Consider the following 4,518-nt stretch of genomic DNA (forward strand, 5'->3'; position numbering starts at 1 on the left):
CTTTGTTCCTTCTCCCTCCTTCCATCTCTAGATCTCCTTCCCACTTGCAAAAGATTTATCTCCATATTTCCTACCATATACCTTTTATTTTCCTCTTTAATTATTGATGCTTTGGGTTTCTCATATAAGAGAGACCATGTGATATTTAAGCTTGTGCCTCTGTTTTGTTTTGCCTAACATTATGATCTCAAGGTGCAGCCACTTTTCTACAAATGACTCAAAATTTATTTTTTGTGGCAGAATAATAGTTCATTATGTATAAATGATATTTTATTTATCCATTCATCTGTTACTGGATATATAGGCTGCTTCCAAGATGTAGCTATTATGATTTGTGGTGTTATAAACATAGATATATATATGTATCACTATAATATGATGTCTTTAACTCTTTTGTGAAGATATTTCAAAGGGCAATAGCTGGATCAAATGCAATTTCTATTTTTAGTTTTTTGAGGAATTTCCATTCTCATTTTATATTGCTACCAGGGAAGCTGCTCTTTTCCCCTTGTAGCTTCTCCGGCATTACTTATTATTTGATTTTATTGATGATAGCCATTCCGGAGTAAGATAGAATCTGAATGTTGTTTTAATTTGCATTTATTTCCTTTGCATTTTAATTTGATATAATCCCATTTATTGATTCTTGATGTTATTTCATGTGCATTTGGGTTCTGTTTAGAAAGTCCTTTCCTGTGCCAATGTCTTCAAGCATTTTACCTATATTCCAGCAGATTGTTTCTGTTTTAATATTTATGTCTTTGGTCCATTTAGATTGTATTTTGAAACAGTGTAATACAGATGGATCTAGATTCAATCTTATCACTGGGTATAACCGGTTTTCCAGTGCTGAGTTTTTCCTGGTTATGCTGTATGGAGGATTGTCTGCAGTGTTCTATTCTTGAGGAATTACCAAAGTAAAGCCTTACAAATCTCTGTGAATACAAAAAAGGTGCTTATAACAGCATCCCAACCTTTCTTTTCTCTTGAGAACTAAGGTACTTTTTCCAGTTTCCGTTTTGGGTCAGTATTTTCTCATTGTTGATCAATTTGAAGTAATTATGTTGGCTAGACATAACCATGAAGGAGAAGAAAGTATCATTTTTAAATCTTATTTAGTTTATTAATGCTTTTTAAGTAAACAGTACAGTTGTATTCATCATTGGGATCTTGTACCTTTACATGACAGATCTTGGTTCTCATTTTTTCCTCAAACCCCTGCCCTCCCTTCACTACCTCCACCATCCCATATTTACAAAGACTTTGTTTCCATTTTTTTCTTTTCTCATATTTTTCTTATTCCTTCTTTCCTTTCCCCTACCCTTCCCAGAAAGTATAATATTGAAAAACATTTGAACTATGTTTTGATGATGAGAATTGATTTAAAGTAACTTCTACTTTGCAACTAAAAAAAAAATCACATGTTTCTAAGGCAGTATTTAAATTTCTGGTAATCAGGTCCAGCCTTTCCTACTGTATTTATGTAGTAATACCTTTGTCTCCGTTATAAGACCAAGAATTCTCAAGTTTTTGAGCAGAAAGTATGTTAGAACCTGGGTTGCTTACAGTAAATAAAAACTGTGATCTTTGACTTAATTTTGGCTCTCTAAAGACAGTAAGAGGGGCCTGGCATGGTGGTGCACACCTGTAATCCCAGCACTTGGGAGGCTGAGGCAGGAGGATCACTGTGAGTTAGAGACCAGCCTGAGCTACATAGTGAGTTCCAGGTCAGTCTCACTACATAGTGAGACCATGTCTCAAAAAACAAACAAACAAACAAAAAAAGACAGTAAGAGGTATCAATGTTAGAAAGATTTCCTTGGATTATGAGAAATTGCAAAACTATCAACATGGCACTTGTGTGTGTTTTTGTCTTAACTTGTGGACTAAGACTTAATGGAAAAGTGCAAATAATAAATCCTCTTTTGCAACCCAGAGCTCATTGTTCAGTATGACTTTTGATACATATAATAAGGAATATTACTTCCAGCCTCAGTGGTACAAGCCTGTGATTCTGAGAGTCTTGAGGCTGAGGCAGTAGGAATAAAGCCTAGACTATAGAAAACAAAGCAAAAACAAAAAAATTACAACCTAAATACAGATTAAAGGGATAGAATATGTTAATAACTATTAAATTTTGTTCTGAGACTAAAGTTTGTTATAAAGCATAGGATATGAGCTGAATCTCAACTCTAGATTTTGAATTTCAATTTCATGTTTTGGGACATGAGGATAGCTTTTCTTCTTTTCTTAATGAAAATGTCTTGAACATGGGGGTGGAGTTGAAGATATGTCTTACTGTGTGTTGATCATATTATTTAAATGTAGTAAGTAGTAACATCAGTTTGAAATTTCCACAGTTTTTTAATCTCATTGAGTTTATTGGTACATTTTAGGTATATGGTACAGTTACATTAATCATTGGGATCTTGTACCTTTACATGACAGGTTTTGGTTTTCATGTTTTCCCCTTATCTCTGCCCTTCCTTCACCCCCTCCTCCCTTTCCTATTTACAAAAACGTTATTTCCATTTTCTCATTTTTTTCCTTTGCCCTTATTACCTTTCCCCTATCCTTTCCATTTTCCCTGCACCTGTAGCCCTTTTCTTCCTATTTCACATTATCAATTATATCATTAGGATCTTATGTACCATTATAGTTTTTCACACCAGAGAAACTATTCAGTATTTATACATGTGTGACTTATTTATTTCACTTAGGAGTATATCCTCAATATGTGTCCATTTTCCTATGAATGACTAATTTTTCATTCTTTATGGCTGGTACTCTATCAAGAGCAACTGAGAGATCTTGAGGTCATGATTCTCCCATGATTCTATGTATAATTGAGTCCCTTGCTCTGGGTCACATGGCTGTAAGGATTGGGCCAGCTCTGGTTGTTCCTCAAACCCATGTTACTTGGTCCTGGTCAAATCCTCTTTTCCACTAACTGTATTATTAAGGCTCAGCATTACTCTTTTCTAAGATAAGTTCTATTGTGTTAGGAGCCAAATATAGCTGGAACCCTCATCACCTCCACCACCACCAGCAAGAAAATAACTAAATAGTGATAAATTTGGGTAGAAAATAATAAAATATCTTAGTGTCTTTGAATGGGAACTTGAAATTGCCAAGGGCTTCTAGGACAGGTTTGTTGGCTGACTAATCTGCCAACTTCATCACATAAATCTGAAAAAGATTGAAACTAATCAGTAAGTTTAGAGATCAGATCAGCAGTTATAGTGAGACAATGGAATGAAAACCTGTCAAGTAAGTAAAAACCTGGCTTCACACAGTGAAATAACACGAGAATGTAAATTGGGCAACAAACCCACTGTCACCAGCAATCCCATCAAGAAATATTCTCTTAATGATACTCAGATTGCTTTTCCATTCTTCAGATGAACAGGCCCTGGAGACCTGACTGAACCAATCTATCTTTTGTGCTTTTCACAGCACCAATAGTGAAGAATGTGAGGAAGATGTTGAGATATGGAAAACAGAATCTAGGGATTCTGGAAGATGAGAAGGAAAGGCTGCCTGCTGTCAAGAGAAGCAGGGACCTCAGTGTACTAGTTCTTCAAAGGCAGACAGCCCAGAAATAGGTATATCCTGACTCATGCTGTACACATTTGGCCACTGAAATGTGGCTGGTCTAAATTGAGATGTGAAGATTTGCATGGTGGCCCATCAGTTAGGACAAAGAATAGCAAAGCAATGAGCCCTCTGATGTGGATTTGAGAACAACAACACAGAACAATGTATGCCAAACCACATTATAGTAAAATAGTTGTGATGCTGGGGCCAGGGATATTTAGCTCAGTGGTGCTGCCACCTGCCTTGCAAGCACAAGGTTCTGAGTTCAATCTCTGGTACCAAAACAAACAAACAAACAAACACCCCCCCCAAACCTCTTATGTTGGTTGAAGAAAGAAGAAAAGAAAAAGGCAAAAAAAAGAAGGAAAGAAAGAAAGAACATAAAATAAAGAAAGAAGGAAAGAAAGAGAACCAAAAGAAGAAAAGGAGAAGCAGAAGAAGGGAGGAGGGAATTGAAGAAGCCAGAGGCAAGTAGGAGACAGAGGAGGAGAGAAAAGATCCTTGGGCCTGGATGCGAAATCTTTGTTTTTAACTAGAACCTCTTCCTGAAATTGAAATATAGATTAAAGTAGTGGTCAAAATTTGGAAAAAGGTGTATGATAAAGACTCTTTCTTTTTGAGTCCTGAGAGCAAAAAAGTAAACAAACTGCTATGACAACAAAACAGATCAAAATCAATACTAACTCAAAACCACAATGCATTCATGGGCTTTTTTCATCCTCTATATGAAGAAAGGGAGATATTCCTGAATTATACCCCTTCCTGGGATGATAGAATTCTTATTAGATTTGTATCTTCAATTAAAAGTATAGTTAACAGAAAAAAGACATTAAAGTTATAGATGGCTGGATATTAAAAGGATTTTATAATGAGGATAAAGGTAGCTTCATTTCCCTCCAATATGTTCCAATAAAATTTAAA

At 35.5% G+C, this 4,518-nt stretch overlaps 1 non-coding gene across 1 annotated transcript; it reads left to right on the forward strand.

Annotated features, from left to right (window-relative positions):
- The first annotated feature begins 1,852 nt into the window (after positions 1–1,852).
- Positions 1,853–1,982, forward strand: LOC117286065. The gene has a single exon (XR_004517203.1). It is a non-coding gene; the product is annotated as a small nucleolar RNA SNORA40 (small nucleolar RNA).
- Positions 1,983–4,518: the final 2,536 nt, after the last annotated feature.

Source organism: Fukomys damarensis, unplaced genomic scaffold (assembly GCF_012274545.1).
Source record: "Fukomys damarensis isolate Sample0158 unplaced genomic scaffold, DMR_v1.0_HiC HiC_scaffold_14, whole genome shotgun sequence".
In the NCBI taxonomy this organism is placed as follows: Eukaryota; Metazoa; Chordata; class Mammalia; order Rodentia; family Bathyergidae; genus Fukomys; species Fukomys damarensis.